The following is a 22375-nucleotide window of genomic DNA, read 5'->3' on the forward strand; positions in this document are numbered from 1 at the left end:
CTACTTAAAAATATACAGCGGGCGAGGCATGTGAGGTGTAACCCCTGCAGTGCTGGAGAGACATGTGAGGTGTAACCCCTGCAGTACTGGAGAGGCATGTGAGGTGTAACCCCTGCAGTGCTGGAGAGACATGTGAGGTGTAACCCCTGCAGTGCTGGAGAGACATGTGAGGTGTAACACCTGCAGTCCTGGAGAGACATGTGAGGTGTAACCCCTGCAGTGCTGGAGAGACATGTGAGGTGTAACCCCCTGCAGTGCTGGAGAGACATGTGAGGTGTAACCCCTGCAGTACCTGGAGAGGCATGTGAGTGTGTAACCCCTGCAGTGCTGGAGAGACATGTGAGGTGTAACCCCTGCAGTGCTGGAGAGACATGTGAGGTGTAACCCCTGCAGTGCTGGAGAGACATGTGAGGTGTAACACCTGCAGTCCTGGAGAGACATGTGAGGTGTAACCCCTGCAGTGCTGGAGAGACATGTGAGGTGTAACCCCTGCAGTGCTGGAGAGACATGTGAGGTGTAACCCCCTGCAGTGCTGGAGAGACATGTGAGGTGTAACCCCTGCAGTGCTGGGAGAGGCATGTGAGGTGTAACCCCTGCCAGTGCTGGAGTGGCTTGTGAAGTGTAACCCCTGCAGTGCTGGAGTGGCTTGTGAAGTGTAACCCCTGCAGTGCTGGAGAGGCATGTGAGGTGTAACCCCTGCAGTGCTGGAGAGACATGTGAGGTGTAACACCTGCAGTGCTGGAGAGGCATGTGAGGTGTAACCCCTGCAGTGCTGGAGAGGCATGTGAGGTTGTAACCCCCTGCAGTGCTGGAGTGGCTTGTGAAGTGTAACCCCTACAGTGCTGGAGTAACTTGAGAAGTGGTAACCCCTGCAGTGCTGGAGTGGCTTGTGAAGTGTAACCCCTGCAGTGCTGGAGAGGCATGTGAGGTGTAACCCCTGCAGTGCTGGAGAGACATGTGAGGTGTAACACCTGCAGTGCTGGAGAGGCATGTGAGGTGTAACCCCTGCAGTGCTGGAGAGGCATGTGAGGTGTAACCCCTGCAGTGCTGGAGTGGCTTGTGAAGTGTAACCCCTACAGTGCTGGAGTAACTTGAGAAGTGTAACCCCTGCAGTGCTGGAGTGAATTTGCAATGAATATATGGAGAAGTGCAGGTCACTTACCTGTGTGTAAGTTCCAGGTGAGCAGTGCAGCGCTGTGTGAGCACAAGCCGGTCACAGAGCAGCCTATAGACACACACACACACACACAGGCTGTCACTGCAACACCCGGACCGGAGCTTCGGGGATCAGGAGCCTGCAGCCTGCAGTCCAGTGCAAGAAAGTGACCCAGACCTCACACTCTGGGATTGTGTGTGTAACTAATAATGATACATTACAACACCACTCTACTTCATCATATTGTATGTATTACACTATCTTGTTCAACTTATTTATATATGTACTGTATGTCATTTTATAAACGTGTGTGTGTAAATATATCTAAAAAATGTATCTACTATCTACTATCTACTATTCTATTCTACTATATATTTCTGAAATGACTGTATGTTTGTCTGCATGGCCTGTGTCCCTAGGGGAAATCTGATTGGTCCCTTGGGCCGCCCGCCCCCCGCACACCCTCTCATTGGCCTGAGGCGGAGTGACGGGCCAAAACACACACACACACACTGCGCGCGGCGCTCATCGTGCCCCCGCGCACCCTCCTCCTCTCCCGGTTTCCCGCGCTTTTTCCTCCCCCCCCCGGCGCCGCTACAGTCAGCGGGGGAGCGGAGCGAGCGCCCGGGGACACAGTGAGGGACTCTCACCAGGCGCTCTCCCCTCACCCCCCACCCACGCACCCCCCCCCCCCCCGGCGCTCTCCCTCACCCCCCCCACCCCGCTCACCCCCCCCCCCCACACCCACACACACAGAGCACTGAGCGGCTACCCTCACACAGGCCGCTCCCCCCAAACCCCCCCCCCCCCCCACACACACAGAGCACGCGGCTCTCCCCTCACACAGGGTGCTCCTCCGGCTGTCTCCGCCCTCTCCCCGCGAGAGGCACAGCACCTCCTCACCGGAGTGTCTCAGCCTCTCCGCTGAGGAGCCCGAGGTGGAGGAGGAGGGTGGCCGGTACCCGGAGGAAGAGGAGCAAGGTGTGCAAGGTGAGGAAACGCAGGGGAATTACCCGCGTCCCTGACTCCCCCCTGCCTTTTGCCCCCCCCCCCTACCCTCCCTCCCCTCCCCTCCCCCTGCCTTCCCCTGCCTTTTGTCCCCCCCACCCACCCTCCCCCTGCCTTTTGCCCCCCCCCCACCCTCCCCCTGCCCTTTTGCCCCCCCCCACCCCTCCCCCTGCCTTTTGCCCCCCCCCACCCTCCCCCTGCCTTTTGCCCCCCCCCCACCCTCCCCCTGGCTTTTGCCCCCCCCACCCTCCCCCTGCCTTTTGCCCCCCCCCACCCTCCCCCTGCCTTTTGCCCCCCCCCACCCTCCCCCTGCCTTTGCCCCCCCCCACCCTCCCCCTGCCTTTTGCCCTTACCCCTGCCTTTTGCATAAACCCCCCCCACCCCTCCCCCCGCCTTTTGCCCACCCTCCCCCTGCCTTTTCCCCCCCCACCCCTCCCCCTGCCTTTTGCCCCCCCCACCCTCCCCCTGCCTTTTGCCCCCCCCTGCCTTTTGCCCCCCCCCACCCTCCCCCTGCCTTTTGCCCCCCCCCACCCTCCCCTCTGCCTTTTGCCCCCCCCCCCTCCCTCCCCCTGCCCTTTGCCCCCCCTGCCCTTTGCCCCCCCTGCCCTCTGCCCCCCCTGCCCTCTCTCCCCCTGCCCTTTGACCCCCTGCCCTCCCTCCCCCTGCCCTTTGCCCCCCTGCCCTTTGCCCTCCCCCTTTGCCCTCCCCGCCCTTCCACGCCCCTTGCCCCCCCCCCGCCCTTCCACGACCCTTGCCCCCCCCCCCGCCCTTCCACGACCCTCCCCCCCCCCACCCTTCCACTCCATGCCCCCTGCCCTTCCACGCCCGGCCAAAGTGTGTGTGTGTGTGTGTGTGTGTGTGTGTGTGTGTGTGTGTGTGTGTGTGTGTGTGTGTGTGTGTGTGTGTGTGTGTGTGTGTGTGTGTGTGTGTGTTTTTTTTAAGTTATGGTGGGTGAAAAAGGCAACAAAAAACCTCCACCGTTAGCATATAGCCAATAAAGACTATCACTTGTGAGCACATTCACATGTGATAGGTCTGCAAACCCCTGCCTTTCAGCCATTATCTCCCAGCATACAGTGCTCCCACTGCAGCAGGGGATTCTGGGAAATTACATGGTACACAGGGCTTCACAGCAGTAATACACAGGATATAATAATAATATAACATATATAATGGGAATAAGCGCTTTAGACATAAAAGTAACATTAAGGAAAAGAGCCCCTGCCCCGAAGAGCTTACAATCTAAATAATCTCAATCTTAATAAAGGGGTTAATTCTTTTTACTCTCTAGAAAGGTTGAAATCATTATAAATTATTATTTTTTTTTTTTTTTTTTAAACACCGGTAATGTAAATGTTGGGGTAACCGGAACCCACAATCCATATTCGTAATCACGTAGCGTAACCGACGTTAAAATGCGTAGATAGTATTATGATTACGAGGGTTTGTCATTATTTAACCTTTTTCTCTGGCTTATTTAACTCTTCCACTGCCAGAGCACGAGTGATGCAAGGCGGGTGTCTCTCTGGCAGTAAAGGGGTTAAATCAGCTTTATTGCAGGGCTTCAGTAAGGAAATGATTCCAGGTATTTGCATCAAGTTAAACTCATATTTCATTTGGCTGGTGCCCAAGTCAAAAGCGCAGAACCAGGTCTGAACTCCAGCCATAAATGTCTGTGATTAGAAGGCGCGAGTGAGTTCCATGCCTGAGATAAAGCTGCTATCGAGGACAGCAATTATCTGTAATCTTTTAACCATTAAAAACATGTGTTTGACTGTTCTGATCGTACTGACCATTCTGATCGTACTGATCGTACTGACCGTTCTGATCGTACTGACCGTTCTGATCGTACTGACCGTTCTGATCATACTGACCGTTCTGATCGTACTGACCGTTCTGATCGTACTGACCGTTCTGATCGTACTGACCGTTCTGATCGTACTGACCGTTCTGATCGTACTGACCGTTCTGATCGTACTGACCGATCTAATCGTACTGACCGTTCTGATCATACTGACCGTTTTGATCGTACTGACCGTTCAAATCGTACTGATCGTACTGACCATTTTGATCATACTGACCGCTCTGATCATACTGACAGCTCTGATCGTACTGACCATTCTGACCGTACTGACCGTTCTGATCGTACTGACCGTGCTGTACTGTGGATTTCCAAATTCTGCTGGTATTCAGTACAGTAGCGCCCCACTTTTTTCGGCGTTCCGCTCGTACGGCGTTTCCCAATGTATACCCATATTCATTAGGTTCCGCGCTTATTCCATTTTTCCGGCGGTTTTCAGCATGACGCGCTCAGCAGCTGAGTATCCGGCGGTACAGAGAAGGGGACCACCATGTGTGCGCATACGCGGAAGCGGAAAATCGCCAGTTCAGCTTTTCGGTGATTTTCGCTTTTTGGGCGGTGCCAGGGAACGGAACTCGTCGTATGAGCGGGGGCCCGTGTATACCTGTGACCCTCTTATTAGCAATAATAATAATAATAATATTAATAATAATAATATTAATAATAATAATAATAGCCTGTTCTGTACTTAATGATGGCCAAGACCATGTGTCACGATTCTGTGATGATTATCTTGTACTAATACAGCAGGTATTAGTTTGCTGTTGTTCATGCAGCCACCTCTGGGATGGGACCCTTGATGTATGTTTCTCTCGTGTGCGTCCGATTTCCAAGGTGCAGAAAAGACCACAGAGGAACAACCTTTTAACTCTGCCAGGACAGCCAGTCATGCTTTGATGTGCAGTGCAGACCCCTCTGGAGACGAATTGGTTACATTCGAATTCGCTTTGAAATTGATGCAAAACAGGGATTTTAATTGGGAATAAACATTTTCTGAGCATCATATGCTTTTCTTTAATACATGTTCTGCATTATTTTATTTATTTCTCCCCTGAATTGCACCAGTTCAGCTTCGCCAAAATGTTGGTGTCATTATGGGGGTTTTCGCAGGGTCGATTTGGGAAACTCTGGTTAAGCGCAATTAAATACACGAGCATTTCCCTGAATCTGGCCAGTTCTTGATAACCTTTAGCTGTAAACTCCTAGTGACATTCATCTCTTGGGTTGCCAGGTGTCCAGTATTAAACTGGACTGTCCTGTATTTGGACACCATCCTGTAAAAAAATAGAGGTGATACTAGACATATGTGTGTATACCGGTATTAGCTCTCTGGGCGTGTGTGTGTATACCGGTATTAGCTCTCTGGACGTGTATGTGTATACCGGTATTACCTCTCTGGACATGTATGTGTATACCTGTATTACCTCTCTGGACATGTATGTGTATACCGGTATTACCTCTCTGGGCGTGTATGTGTATACCGGTATTACCTCTCTGGGTGTGTATGTGTATACCGGTATTACCTCTCTGGGCATGTATGTGTATACCGGTATTACCTCTCAGGACATGTATATATGTATACTGGTATCACCTCTCTGGGCATGTATGTGTATACCGGTATTACCTCTGTGGACATGTATGTGTATACCGGTATTACCTCTCTGGGCGTGTGTGTGTATACCGGTATTACCTCTCTGGGCGTGTATGGGTATACCGGTATTACCTCTCTGGGCGTGTATGTGTATACCGGTATTACCTCTCTGGACGTGTATGTGTATACCGGTATTACCTCTCTGGACATGTATGTGTATACCTGTATTACCTCTCTGGACATGTATGTGTATACCGGTATTACCTCTCTGGACATGTATGTGTATACCGGTATTACCTCTCTGGGCGTGTATGTGTATACCGGTATTACCTCTCAGGACATGTATATGTGTATACTGGTATCACATCTCTGGGTGTGTATGTGTATACCGGTATTACCTCTCTGTACGTGTATGTGTATACCGGTATTACCTCTCTGGACATGTATGTGTATACCGGTATTACCTCTCTGGGCGTGTATGTGTATACCGGTATTACCTCTCAGGACATGTATATGTGTATACTGGTATCACCTCTCTGGGTGTGTATGTGTATACCGGTATTACCTCTCTGGACGTGTATGTGTATACCGGTATTACCTCTCTGGACATGTATGTGTATACCGGTATTACCTCTCTGGACATGTATGTGTATACCGGTATTACCTCTCTGGGCGTGTATGTGTATACCGGTATTACCTCTCTGGACGTGTATGTGTATACCGGTATTACCTCTCTGGACATGTATGTGTATACCGGTATTACCTCTCTGGACGTGTATGTGTATACCGGTATTACCTCTCTGGGCGTGTATGTGTATACCGGTATTACCTCTCAGGACATGTATATGTATACCGGTATTACCTCTCTGGACATAGTGACCCGACCGGCTTGGGGGGCTGGGGGATTTCCCAGAGCAGGGAGGGAGGAGGACTGCTGCGTGAGGACTGGGGAGCTTCCTTCGTCCTGATTGGCTGCCTTACCCAGCAGCAGCCAATCAGGAGAAGGCATCAGGAGCCTGAGGATGGGACCAAGGAAAGGAGGAAACAGCATGGAGAGGAGAGAGTGTGTGTATGTCTCGAGTGTGTGTGTGTCCTGTGCACGTCACACCATTCACCATTGTGTCCAGTACTTTTGGAGAAGCCGCCTGGCAACTTTATTAATCTTTAAAACTGGGGCAAAACTCTGACTAATCCCAGAATCGAATTCTGATACTCTGTTACTCAGCCTGAAGGTTTGATAACAAAGTGTCAAGCCATAAAGGTATTATTTGCTTCCGTTGCCACATAGATACACAGTAGATTGGGTTGGGAAAAATGCCTTATGTCCATCAAGTTTAACCTGTGTTAAATTCTATTTCATCCTCATCAGGGGTGGCCAATGCCAGCCCTCGAGCTCCACTAAAAGGCCAGGATTTCAGGATATCCCTTCTTCAGCACAGGTGGCGGAATCAGTGGCTTAGTCGAAGACTGCACCACCAGTGCTGAAGCTGGGATATCCTGAGGACTGGAGGTGGCCACTCCTGGCCTAGATTCATATTCACATTGATTCAGCGCAGCCAAACACAACACACCAGTGAAACACTTGCTTATTTCCGCTGGGATTCAGCGACCTCGGGTGGGGAGAAGCATCTCACGCGTCTCAGCTGATTAATCTGCCCCTGTCTCATAACGGGAATTCATTTCTCTCACTCCAGTAATTGCAGATTTCTCTCTGCATCAATTCTGTTTCTATCACATTAACTTATTTGGCTATATATTGCTAAAAAAAAAAAGATATCTAGCACTTCCTACTGCAGTGATTTCCAACACTGTTTCGGTTAAGGAACCCGATAAATATATTGTGAAATTCTGCAGAAGCCCAACCCTCTCTAATAGCGCGTCTGAGATTAGATGCATTGTAAGGAACCCCAACCCTCTCTAATAGCACATCTGAGATCAGATGCATTGTAAGGAACCCCAACCCTCTCTAATAGTGCGCCTGAGATCAGATGCATTGTAAGGAACCCCGACCCTCTCTAATAGCGCATCTGAGATCAGATACATTGTAAGGAACCCCAACCCTCTCTAATAGCACGTCTGAGATCAGATGCATTGTAAATTGTTCTATATTTGGTACAATTTTCAAATGACCTGAAAATTGCAGGGAATTTGCGTTGAACCCGAGGGCTTCTAGGAATCCCTGTTTAAAGACACTGCTGTACTGTGTCTGCCCTCACAATCTCCATCAGGAGTAACTTCCCAATTTTAAATGTCCTTACGGTAAAGAACCCTTTCCTCCGCTGCTTGTGTAATCTCCTGGCACCTCCATTAATTTTTTTAATTTGCGCATCCAGAAGCATTTTTGTGAACTTGATTGCTCTTGACGATCTTTTTTTCAATCGGCTGTGAAGAAACGTCCCCAAGCTGGAGAGGAACTGCACCCCCAATTTCCTGAGTCTGAACTATTCTCCAGTCCTGGGATATTGATTAAGGACTTTGGGGGTAACATTTCCTAATCACGTTGTGCAAATCTCCATGGCTAATAATTGACAAAATAATTCCTGGGAAGTTATGTCATTATTTAATGCTGTTCACAATAAGTGAATTCTCATGGTGTATCAGTATTGTAAGCACACAGGTTTTCCATGGCCAGCCAATCGCTCTTTTATGCTTTCCTAAACATCAGCAAAACTCCGGGGATGTCTCACCTTGGTGGGCTAAAGATTAACCGGATCACTCACCATGAATCATTGTTGGTAAACATTCCTTGGGCTAGACATTACTCACCTGGTGATAGCAGTTAATTATTTGTTCAACAGGTAGGGACGTCCACGTAAGTGGAAACGTGGCTTCTTTTTCCAGGGACACAAACAAGTAATGTTGTCAAAAAAAGGGACAAAAAAACCCTCCACCGTTCAGCAATGATAAAGAGCACTTAGGACCCCCATAATCACACAGCATACAGTGCTTCCACCCAGTGCCGGAATACGGAGCGGGCAGGCCGAAAGCCTGCCCGGGGCGCCGCCAAATAACAGAGGCCAGGCCGGCGTGCGCCCCGCAGCATAGCAGTGGGGGTGGGGTGCAGGACTGTCAGTACTGTGTACTGCGCCGACTCTACGGTGCAGTGCCTGGTAGGCTCACAAAAATGGCAGCGTGTGGACCCGTGCTGAAGCAGCGGGTTGGGTTCCGCCAAATTCCGTCCACAGGTTGCATCCAGTGGCGGATTTTGATGAATCCGCGTGGATTAAAACCGACCAAATCCCTTTGCGGATTTTACACCACGAAACTGATTTTGGGGTAACATCAGCGAAAATCCGGGAAACGGATCTGGGGGGGATTCGGCGATCTCTAATTACCAGGTACACAAACAAGTTAATGTGAGTAAAAGAGTGACAAAAACCCTCCATCATACAAAGTACCGCAATTATACAAATGCACTTACGAGCACATTCACCTGTCTGGGACGGGTCCCCCAAACCTGCCCGACCCCCTAATCACACACTATATACCCTGCCGCCAGGGATCCTGTTAATGTGGATTGCAATAAAAAAGTGATGCACTATGAATGCTCATTTGCATGTCACTACCCAGAGTCCCTGGCTGCTGTGGAAGCAGTATCAGACCAAGATTTTATTGCGCCCCGGGCAGACGCAAAATTTGGCACCAGCGCCACCATTGCTGCAGCCGGTCGCAGTCACCTCTCCGCTTTGTTTAAATCTTCAGTTGTCCTAGAGCCGCGGAGCCCCTCGTGCGGGAGTTGCCGGCGTCGCCGTCTGCCTGTGTGAGCTTGCGCTACATTTTATAAACCTTCCAATGACTGATCTCCATATCAGAAGCAACGCTAATACCCCCCTAACTCCTGTTACTAGTTTACCCCTACCACATGCACCTCAAACCCTCCTTAGCAAACTAAACACCCTCTACAACTCAATTTGTCGTTTTGTTCTCCAATGCAACTACAACACACATCACTGCGAAATGCTCAAAGATCTAGATTGGTCATCACTAGAGTCTAGGCGCAAAGTTCACCTTTCCTGTCTTGCCTTCAAATTCTTTATGGGCAAGCTACCCAGCTACCTGAACAAGCTCCTCACCCCTACCACATGCAGCACTTATCATCTGAGATCAGACTCCAAAAGACTGTTCATGGTCCCAAGGCTCAACAAAGTATCCGGCCGCTCCCCCTTCTCCTTCCGTGCACCCCAAAACTGGAACAACCTACCAGAGACTCTCCATCCACCACCAGTCTAAATTCTTTCATATCTAAGGCTGTCTCACATTTTAATCTGGTCTGTAACTGTTTCATACGCCCAAAACATAAATTATCTTTAACTGTGCATGCAATGTCTTGTATATAATGTATAACCCTTTTCACTCATTGTAACTATGTATTTGTAATAATGTATTTTTCATCATAACTCTGTGCCCAGGACATACTTTAAAACGAGCGGTAACTCTCAATGTATTACTTCCTGGTAACACATTTTATCTTATACTATATTAGTGAAAGCACTGTATGTTTGCCTGCCTGCATGCATGCCTGCCTGCTGGATGTCCGGTGTCCCTAGGGGAAATCTCATTGGTCCCTTGGGCCGCCCCCGCACACCTCTCATTGGCCTGAGGCGGAGTGACGGCCCAAAGGACACACAGGGACACACACACACACACACACAGGGACACACACGGACACACGGACACACGGACACACACACACACACACACACAGGGACACACACACACAGTAGGGGGTGTGTGTACATTAGCAGCATGTATAACCCGGGGGGGGCCTCACATACCCGCCGGAGCCTCCGCCTCTTCCTCCCCGAAATCAGCCTCCTCCTCTCCCCGTGTCTCCCGCGCTTTCAACCCCCCCCCCCCCCCCGGCGCCGCTACAGTGAGCGGAGGAGCGAGTGCCCGGGACACAGCGGGAGAGCGGCCACAACAAGCTGCCTCCCGCCTCAGTTCCACGTGGGAGCGGCCGGACGGGTGAGGGAGCTGCCGGACGGGTGAGTGAGCGGCTTTCACCCACCCCTCACCCCCCTTCAAATCACCTCCCCTCCACCCCCCCCCCCCCCCCCCGGCGCCGCTACAGTCAGCGGAGCGAGCGAGCGCCCGGGACACAGCGGGGGAGCGGCCACAACAAGCTGCCTCCCGCCTCAGACCACGTGGGACCTTCCGGACGGGTGAGTGAGCGGCCTTCACCTCCCCTTCACCCCCCTTCACCTCCCCTCCACCCCCTGGCGCCGCTACAGTCAGCGGGGGAGCGAGCGCCCGGGACACAGCGGGGGAGCGGCCACAACAAGCTGCCTCCCGCCTCAGATCCACGTGGGAGCGGCCGGACGGGTGAGGGAGCGGCCGGACGGATGAGGGAGCGCTCTTCACCTCCCCTCACCCCCCTTCACCTCCCCTCACCCCCCTTCACCTCCCCTCACCCCCCTTCACCCCCCCTTCACCTTCCCTTCACTCCCCCCTTACAACCTCCCACCACCTCCTCACCACCTCCACCCCCCAAAGCCAACCCCACCCCCCTTCCCAACTCCCCACCACCTCCCCCCCCTTCCCACCACCTCCCCCCCACCCCCCCCCCTTCCCACCACCTCCCCCCCACCCCCCCCTTCCCACCACCTCCCCCCCACCCCCCCCCTTCCCACCACCTCCCCCCCACCCCCCCCTTCCCACCACCTCCCCCCCACCTCCCCTTCCCCCCCTCCTTCCCACCACCTCCCCCCCACCTCCCCTTCCCACCACCTCCCCCCCACCCCCCCCTTCCCTGAGGCGGAGTCACGGGCCAAAGGACACACAGGGACACAAACACACACAGGGACACACACACACACACACACACACGTAGACACACACACACACACAGACGTAGACACACACACACGTATACACACACACACGTATACACAAACACACACACGTAGACACAAACACACACACGTAGACACAAACACACACACGTATACACAAACACACACACGTATACACAAACACACACACGTAGACACACACACACATAGACACACACGTAGACACACACGTACACACGTACACACGTGCACACACGCACGTAGACACACACACACGTACACGTAGACACACACACACATGTACACGTAGACACGTACACACACACACACACACACATGTACACATACACACACACACACACATGTACACGTAGACACGTACACACACACACATGTACACATACTCACACACATGTACACGTACACACACACATGGAGACATACACACACACACATGGAGACATACACACACACACACACACATGTACACATACACACACACGTATACACTCACACAGGTATACATACACATAATGTATACACACACACACACACATGTATACACACACATGTATACACACACACACATGTATACACACACACACGTGTATACACACACACACGTGTATACACACACACACACGTGTATACACACACACATGTATACACACACACGTGTGTATACACACACACATGTGTATACACACACACATGTGTATACACACACACACATGTGTATACACACACACATGTGTATACACACACACACACATGTGTATACACACACACACATGTGTACACACACACATGTGTACACACACACATGTGTACACACACACATGTGTATACACACACACATGTATACACACATACACATGTATACACACACACACACACACACATGTGTATACACACACAAACATGTGTACACACACACAAATGTACACACACACACACACACTTATACACACACACACACATACAATGTATACACACAAACATGTATACACACACACAAACATGTATACACGTGTATACACAAATGTGTATACACACACACGTGTATACACACACACATGTGTATACACACACACGTGTATACACACACACGTGTATACACACACACGTGTATACACATACACACACACGTACACATACACACACACACATGTATACACACACACACATACAATGTATACACACAAACATGTATACACACACACACCCCAGCACCACCACATCAGCACACCGGTATCCCATGCCCCCCCAGCACACTGGCATTCTCGGCTCCCCACCATTCCCAGCCCCCATCAACACCATCAGCACCCACACATCGCCACCTTTGCACCTCCCCCATCGGCACACCCACATCCGCACCCCCACATCAGCACCAAACCCTCCCAAATCAGCACACCAATACAATCACCATCAGTACAGCCACAGCAGCACTACCACCGCACATGGGCCGCGTGGACCACTCCCCACCCAAATGCCACACCCACACCACAAACATCCCGGGCAACGCCGGGGCTCTCAGCTAGTAAATAAATAAATATGGACCTGCTGAACGGTTTGAATTAAATGGCTACAATTTGTAAAGTAATTGTAATAAATATGCAATTTTCCCTTTTTGTATTTTAAACATGTTTTGATGTAAAATCACTTTTACTCTTTGTCCACATGAAAATGTGGATGTTAATGATAGCGAAAACACAATAGTTACGGATGTTATCTCCCTAATTGGGACCCGCAAAAAATTGCATATTACTTCTGTTTTATTGAAACAGGTTTTGGCCCATGTTTACTAAGCAGTTTGCTGACGTAAGGCACCTTCCAGGGCTGGAAGGTAACTTATATCCCACTGAGTTAAAGAGGCTGTCCTGTATCTTCCACGCCGGAATGCCTCTTGTGACAGAACACTGCTTAATAAATAAGCCCCCTGTGTATATCTTTAAACTCCTTTACTCCGAAAGGGGCCTGCAAGTCATTGGGAGTAAAGGAATTAAAAGCGCAGTGAATTTAGCTGGAGAGACAGGCTGAAGGAGGGACTGTACCTGTAAAGCAGGGGTAGTCAAATCCAGTCCTAAGGGCCACCAACAGGTCAGGTTTTCAGGATATCCCTGGCTCAATCAGTCCCTGCTTCGGCACATATGGCTCAATCAGTTGCAACTTCTGCAAAGGTGGCTCAATCAATGGCTCAGTCTTTAACTGAGCCATTGATTGAGCCACCTGTGCTGAAGCAGGGATATCCTGAAAACCTGGCCTGTTGATGGCCCTTGTGGACTGGCGTTGGCCACTCCTGCCCAACACTGAAAAGACAGATATGAAGGAGGGAATGTACCTGTCAGGTATTATTTTTCTCCGGCTGCTTTCTCCTCGCACACACCACATCACACAACGGTGGCCTTTTGGGATGCTGAGTTACTTCAAACAGGTATAGAATCAGACAAAGACACAACATTCCTGTGTCTTTTACACGAGGAAGACGCAGCGTCCCAGACCAGTTCTACAAGTTTCTGTCCTTGTCTTTAGCAATGTGGAGGAGTTCAATGAATTCACACCTTTTCCTCTCTTATTTATTTATTTATTTAGATAAAATCATGTTTTATTTAAAAAGAAACAGAAGCCCTCAAAGCGCCAAACTTCCACTGGGTTGTATAAGGTGATCACATGCGGAATCTGGATGCAGGGACTTATAGAAGTAAATAGGCGATTTGACCACTCTGGGTGCTGCAGTGCTGTGTAGCTGTGTAACTGGAACGTATGATGTCTCTGTGTATGGACCAGCACTTCCTCACGCTGCTTGCTTCCGGGTTCGAGTGGCGGGTGACGTCATCAACCTCGACGGCCAAACTTTCACCCATAACGCCGGTTGTGGTGTAGACAGCGGGTACTTAGGTCACACAATCAAAGGATCCAGGTCAGCACACTGCAGATAAGCTTGTAGTCCATGGATGGCTCTTTTAAATAGCCCTACGCGTTTCGCTCGGATAAAACCAAACTTCCTCAGGGGTGTTACGAGTGTTAGCACACTAGAACAGTGATTCCTAACAAGGGGTCTCCAAGGGGTCTGACAAATAAATCTATAATGGCGGATCTCAGGCAGTATAGTGAGTTCCTGAGCCCGTGTGGGGAATGTGCACTTAGTAAGGCCAAAAACTGCTCCTTGGAAGGGGGGGTATAGGTGGGGGGTATATGCGGGGGGGGGGGGTATAGGTGTCACATACAGCATGGGCTTCCAAAATCGCTCCCCACAATGCTCTGTATTTACAGCAGCAAGGCGTTGTGGGGCGTGACATTGTAAGCTCCTGCAGTGAGTGACAGCTATACACCCCATGCTTCCTGCACACATTGAAGGACAGTATGGGGCAGTGTGTGTTAACCCCATGAGCTCAGGTCACTATACTGCCTGGGATCGGTCACACAGGTTTGTTAGAAATAGTCTGATGAGTCGGCCATAAGATTTATTAAATAGGGGTTTGTGGAACAAATATTTTCTAGCAAGGGGACCACAATGCAATAAAGGTTTGGGAACCGCTGGGTCAGACTTAATCTATAAAGAACCGCTAAATAAGATCACAACCCACAAAACAGCACAAAGGGAGTGTTACAGCAGAGAACACACTTTATTGCAATACACTGTTTACTTAATTGGATGGCATGTCCAATATATATCAAATATAGAGAGCACATTTTTATTGTGGCTACAAGCAATGATTAAAAAAACAACCCATGCTCGTGTTTAGAGTTAGGTTATGCCTGAGGGTGTTATGTGAAGAACTGCTCCACCTATACAGTATATACAGTACATTTGCTGCACTCATACTGCTGCTTACCAGTTTCCACTGGAAATCAACACCCAATTATCCTCCTCCTGCTGCACTCTTCTGATATATATGATTGGATAAAGTGACATTACCTGTTCCCCTTACAGCAGCTGTCCAAGCTGCCATTTTTTAAGATATTGTTATTCATTTTTTCCCTTTAATATGTGCAGCAATACAATCCACACAATGATGTAACCAGTATATGCTAATAAATAATGTAACCAGTATATGGTAATAATGTAGTAACCAGTATATGGTAATAATGTAGTAACCAGTATATGGTAATAATGTAGTAACCAGTATATGGTAGGGAAAAGGGTAAAATGTTAAAGTAACGGTTAGAAAATACACAACAGCACAACACAACTGAATAAGATTTGTATTTCACAAGTCTGCAGAAGACGATTTTACAGCATTTTAAATAGAGGCCATTAAAACTATTATTAGTTTTAAGAAGTTATTAGTTCAGTAGTTCCTAGCAGTGACCACCAGATGTCACTGTTGCATGTTTAAGTGGCAGTAAAAAAACAGACCATGTTTAAAATAAAAAAAAATCTAGTGTCCAGTTCACAAATATTTCCCATACATTCACGCTGACCGTGACAGCATCGTTATGGCATTTGGTCAGCCCTCTTCCCTAAGCACACCGTATTTACCATTTCTAAAGATTGTGTTCATTAGTAAAGCTGCTGCATAGATTCGTAGGTATACTACAAAAAGCTTAAATCCCACAACACGAAACAACCCAGAACAGACAATAATGCCCCCTGCTCCCCTAGTTACTGTCTGGATAAATTACACACACCTGCCGGGGTAAGAACAGTTCTACAGTTCCAAAGATAGTTCATCACTCAAAGACTTTTTTTTTAACCCCCCATAACTTTTTTAATGTCTGGTTATACCCACTTCCAGCTTCACCTTGCCAAGCCGGTATAACCAGCCTCGCATTGATGAGAACCAAAAGGTCGGTATAGCTGTCTGTGAGTAGGTTGGCTGGCTCTGCACTTCTGTAACCCGGGCTGTGCTGAAAAGCTGTGTAAGGCCCGGGCCATAGAGGGGGGGAGCCGTGCTGAGGCGAGCGGACGCTGAGGCTCGCCTGCAGAAGCTGGGCGATTTCATGCCCATACAGGCGAGCCAGCGTCCGCGATCGGAGGTGGGGGGAGACTGTAGTGAGGCGGGGCAGTGACGTCGCTGGGCCAATCGCCCGCGACGCACTGACGTCGACGTCACGGCGCCGACGTCACGGCGCCGTGACGTTGACGCAGCCCCACTCTCATTCGAGGGTTTCAGCCGACAGCGCGCTGAAAAACAGCTTGGCGCTCGGCTGAAACCTCCAACTCCTCCGCACACCTGCGGACGCTCGCGTGAGCCCCCTCTCAAGGCATCTTCATTGAGGATGCAGGGGCTCAGCGCGGAGCGTCCGCACGCCTCAGCACGGCCTGTCCATCTATGGACACGGCCTAATGCGGCAGGCAGATGCTTATAGGCGTCTGTGTTAAAATGGATGAGATGTAAAGAGTGACACCCTGTGAGTGCTCATTTGCATGTCATTACCCAGACTCCCTGGCTGCAGTGGAAGCATTCTATGCTAAGAGATAATGGGGAAGGGCAGGGTTGCAGACCCGTCTGAGACGTGAACGTGCTCACACGTGGTATTTTTCTTTGCTGTACACTGCACGGGGGAGGGTGTTTGTCACTTATTTAAAGGGTAGTAAATTCAGGTACTGTAATAGTCTCCTAACAGATGTATCTAATACAGAGGTTAATACAGGCAGGGAATGCACACGGCTATCCTAAATATGAAATAAACCAAAGGACCTAATAGTGGGCGGTTTTCCAGGAGAGCGAATATAGCCAGGCTGGCGGGCGGGCAGCGCGGTTCCTATTTGCTGCCAAAGTCTATGTTTCCGTGTTTAGCAAGTGGGAAAAACACAGGAAATGAATCAAGCCTGGACGGATTGAGGTGCTGAACAGCACGGACACGCCCGCCAGAATGTTTGTTAGCTTTTCTGCCGAGAAACACAATCTCTGGCTCTCACTTTTCTGATAGTATTATTACTTTGTCAGTAAGGAGGGGTAATGCAGAGGTCACCACAGTCACCCCGGCCGCCCTCAGGGAGGCAGGACACCACTTCCAGGATTGCTCACCTGTCTCCGGCTCACCCTCCGCAACCCTCACCCCACCTGCTCAACAACCTCCAAGCGTGACTCGCCCAACAACCTCTCACCCACCGCCAACCTCTTCCCTCAACAACCTCTCACCCACCACCAACCTCTTCCCTCAACAACCTCTCACCCACCGCCAACCTCTTCCCTCAGCCCACCTGCTCAACAACCTCCAAGCGTGACTCGCCCAACAACCTCTCACCCACCGCCACCCCCTTTCCTCAACAACCTCTCACCCACCGCCACCCCCTTCCCTCAACAACCTCTCACCCACCGCCAACCTCTTCCCTCAACAACCTCTCACCCACCGCTACCCCCTTCCCTCAACAACCTCTCACCCACCGCCAACCTCTTCCCTCAACAACCTCTCACCCACCGCCAAACTCTTCCCTCACCCCACTTGCTCAACAACCTCCAAGTGCACCTCGCCCAACAACCTCTCACCCACCGCCACCCCCTTCCCTCAACAACCTCTCACCACCGCCACCCCATTCCCTCAACAACCTCTCACTCACTGCTACCCCCTTCCTTCAACAACCTCCCACCAATCCTTCTCTCAACAACCTCTCACTCTCCACCATCCCTTCCCTCAACAGCCTCTCACCACCACCCCCTTCCCTCAACAACCTCTCACCACCGCCATCCCCTTCCCTCAACAACCTCTCACCACCGCCATCCCCTTCCCTCAACAACCTCTCACCACCACCACCCCCTTCCCTCAACAACCTCTCAGCACCACCACCCCCTTCCCTCAACAACCTCTCACCACCGCTATCCCTCAACAACCTCTCACCCACCACCACCTCCTTCCCTCAACAACCTCTCACCCACCGCCGCCTCCTTTCCTCAAAAACCTCTCACTCACCGTCACCCCCTTTGCTCAACAACCTCTCACCAACGTCAGACCCTTCCCTCAACAACCTCTCACCCACCGACAACCCCTTCCCTCAACAACCTCTCACCCACCGCCACCTCCTTCCCTCAACAACCTCTCACTCACCGTCACCCCCTTTGCTCAACAACCTCTCACCAACGTCAGACCCTTCCCTCAACAACCTCTCACCCACCGACAACCCCTTCCCTCAACAACCTCTAACCACCGCCACCCCATTCACTCAAAAATCTCTCACCACCACCACCCCCTTCCATCAACAACCTCTCGCCCCCCCCCCCCCCCTTTGCTCAACAATCTCTCACCCACTGCCACTCCCTTCTTCCCTCAACAACCTCTCACCACTGCCACCCACTTCCCTCAACAACCTCTCACAACCGCCACCCACCACCTCCTTCTCTCAACAACCTCCCCCTCACCGCCACCCCCTTCCCTCAACAACCCCTCACCCACCGCCACCTCCTTCCCTCAACAACCTCTCACCACCGCCACCCCCTTCCCTCAACCTCTCACCACTGCCACACCCTTCCCTCAACAGCCTCTAAACCACCGTCACCTCCTTCCCTCAACAACCTCTCACCCACCGCCACCTCCTTCCCTCAACAACCCCTCACCCACCGCCACCTCCTTCCCTCAACAACCTCTCACCACCGACACCCCCTTCCCTCAACAACCTCTCACCACCGCCACCCCCTTCCCTCAACAACCTCTAACCCACCGCCACCTCCTTCCCTCAACAACCTCTCACCAGCACCGCCACCTCCTTCCCTCAACAACCTCTCACCATCATCCCCTTTGCTCAACAACCTCTCACCACCATCAGACCCTTCCCTCAACAACCTCTCACCCACCGACACCCCCTTCCCTCAACAACCTCTAACCATCGCCACACCATTCACTCAACAACCTCTCACCCACCGCCACCCCCTTCCTCTCACCACCACCACCAACCTTCCATCAACAACCTCTCACCATCATCCCCTTTGCTCAACAACCTCTCACCACCATCAGACCCTTCCCTCAACAACCTCTCACCCACTGCCACCCCCTTCCTCTCACCACCACCACCCTAATCTTCCCTCAACAACCTCTCACCACTGCCACTCCACTTCCCTCAACAACCTCTCACCCACCGTCACCCCCTTCGCTCAACAGCCTCTCACTCTCCGCTACCCCCTTTGCGTCATTTCATGCAACGAGCCAGAGACAAGGTAAGGGAGGGGGGGGTGCAAGGAGGGAGGGAAGCAGGCCGAGGGGAATATCATTCTTTGGAATCATTTATATGTCCATGGGGTGCTTAAGTCCAGTCCTCAAGCTGCTCCCCAATAGGTCAGGTTTTTAGGATATCCCTGCTTCAGCACAGGTGGCTCAATCAGTCCCAGTTTCAGCACAGGTGGCTCAATGAGAGGCTCAGTCTTTGGCTGAGCCCCTGATTGAGCTACATGTGCTGAAGCAGGAATATCCTGAAACCTTGACCTGTTGGTGGCCCTTGGGGACTGGAGTTGACCACTCCTGGTCTACACCAACCCGAACAATATCAACTCTGAAATAAATGTGTTCTTTGTTAATAATCCCCCAGGTGTACAATGTCTTCTATAGCAATATTAATATAGATGTTCAGCAACATAAGAGATCTCTTGGAATGCAGTATGAACCAGTGATGGAAATTTGAGGATTGCCCAAATATCACAGTTTTTTATTCACAAACATAGTCCTTTAAAGAAAATAAATAAAGGGTTAATATGTATCCCCAATAGTGATGGATGGGCCTGCAACTAATTGCTCAGCTGAGACCGGGCACAGTACAACCAGTTTTTTTAATGACACTCTATACCCTCCCCTGCCTATAACCTCTCTCGCTCACTGCCCCACACCTCTGGAACGCCCTTCCCCTCAATATCTCACTAGAACCCTCTCTCTCCACCTTTAGGTCCTTTCTTAAAACAGACATCTGTAAAGAAGCATCTGAGTAGCTCCGTGGCTGATACTATACATCTCATACATTAACCTTGGCCCCCTGCAGACGCACTTCCCAGAACACCCTCCTACTGACTCTGCACGTTCTCCCTACTTACCACTTAGATTGTAAGCTCTTCGGGGCAGGGACTCCTTTTCCTATTGTTAGTTACATGTCTGAAGCGCTTATTCCCATTATGTGTTATATTATTATGCCCCCTGTATTACTGCTGTGAGGCGCTATGTACCTGGATGGTGCTATATAACTAAATACATACATACATACATACATACATACATACATACATACATACATACACACATACACACATACACACATACATACATACATACATACTCATATACATACTGTGACAAACGCCCCTCTTTTGTAGTGCTGACGTCTGTCTGGGTTCTTCCCGACACAGTCTTCTAGGGTTAATTATACAACAAACAGGATCATGCAAAGTATTATGCTGCTTAACTCAGGCTTCTGCCTGCTTTATTTTCATCCAAGTAAGGTACTGCAGCTTTAACATGTGTACCTGTAGGTTAGAGGTACTCAGATACTTTCATTCAGCAGTTCACACATTTCAGTGTTACAATATTTCCCACACTGTTATTTCAAGAAATAAAACCAAAATCATATAAGCAAATCCTATCCCTTTCAGGGATCTAACTACACATCAGAATCAGTCTCTCTAACAGCTGCTGGCCAACTGAACTGGTTCCCCAGCTTAAAACAATGCTCTCTCATTTAGGGACACAAGATACAGCACAGTCTTTTAGCAACAGCAGTAACCATTTGATTTGTCTTATCTGTTCGTGGTGTCCAGGCAAATCCTCTGGTACTGTCATACGTGAAGAGGCCGTCAACCTCGATACTGGATGCAGGAGAGTAGCGACACCCCCAGCCCCCAGGCTCCAAGGAGAGAGAGTGAAATGCAAAACCTCTCTGCTCTAAATACCTGTGCATGTGATTAGAAGAGCAGGTGAGGGAGAACTAGAGCCATTGTAAATCTGTGGTCTGGATTTTCCATCCAGCTGCCTGAGGTAATGGGAAGCTGTGGAACGGATCATTTGTAACTATTCCTGCACTTTCTGCTCTAAAATGGGGCAGAAAGCTGCCTAACATCTTTGGACTATGTCACATATCCCCCTCCCCAGCTCACACCTACTGGGGTGAGCGGCCATGGACCTCACTGGGGTGAGCGTCCTACCTGAAATACTTGAGCTAACTCCTCAGTACAACATTAAGTATTCACATGACACGAATATGAACTTCATTATATAATTTACCAACCGAAAGGGCCATCAACCCTGTATATTAATTTGTAGTTTAGCTACATTTTCAACACAGAGAACCAATATAACATTGTAACATTGACAAAATGCAATTCCCCAAACACATTTTTTTTTCTTTTTTTCTTTGACTTCCAGTCCATTACATTTCCTGACTTTATTTCATAGGCCGCTGTAACCTGCAAATGACTGGGCTGTTTTTTTAGCTTCTGACGGAACTCTGGGGCCGGATAGTCTTTGTCTTTATATTGTGGCCCAGAGTGGTGAGATCCGGAAAAATTCAAGGCCAGCGTTGACCTTCGTCGCTTTTGCTTTGCAACCTTTGAACCTTTATGGTACTTCTTACTGCCATGTATTTTCTCCTGACCATCACTCTCAGAGATTTGGGATTTCCCCTCTGGGGCAATTATATGGTACTTAGAAGATGAAGCACTGATTAGCTTGATGGGGCTCTCACTAACTCCGGCTGTACCCTGTGGCATTTTACCTTTGCAGCTGGCAGGCATGTAGTGTTGGGCCTCTCTTTCCTGAGGCCTACATTTATTAAGGCGGAAATACCGCTGTATAACCAGTGACGCATTTCTCAGGGTTTGATAGTGAATCCTGTTCTGTGTCATCCTAGTCAGAGACTGGATCTTTATAGTTGCTCCTTTCATAATGAGGAACCTGTTTCGTACCATGTGGGCACGGTAGAATGATTGAAGAACACAGGCTGCTTTATTCCGGCGATTGAACACACGAATTTTCATCCCTCTGTAGGCAGCCTGTAGGATGATAGTTGCGGCGCGTTTACGCTGATAATTTTCTCTTTCCCTTCTTCCTTG

General features: G+C 50.0%; 1 protein-coding gene across 2 annotated transcripts in view; it reads right to left on the reverse strand.

Moving 5' to 3' along the window:
* Nucleotides 1-13771, reverse strand: part of LOC142467568 (synaptotagmin-like protein 2) — a 65460-nt gene extending 51689 nt beyond the window's left edge. Inside the window, exon 1 of one of the 2 annotated variants that reach the window (XM_075573444.1) lies at nucleotides 13750-13771. The gene's annotated coding sequence lies outside the window, so the exon portion shown is untranslated. Of the gene's footprint in view, nucleotides 1-1162; nucleotides 1238-13749 lie in introns of those variants that run through there. The other variant, XM_075573443.1, reaches the window with a different exon arrangement.
* Between the last annotated feature and the right edge of the window lie 8604 nt (nucleotides 13772-22375).

The sequence above is a fragment of the Ascaphus truei genome, chromosome 16 (assembly GCF_040206685.1).
Source record: "Ascaphus truei isolate aAscTru1 chromosome 16, aAscTru1.hap1, whole genome shotgun sequence".
Lineage (NCBI taxonomy): Eukaryota > Metazoa > Chordata > Amphibia > Anura > Ascaphidae > Ascaphus > Ascaphus truei.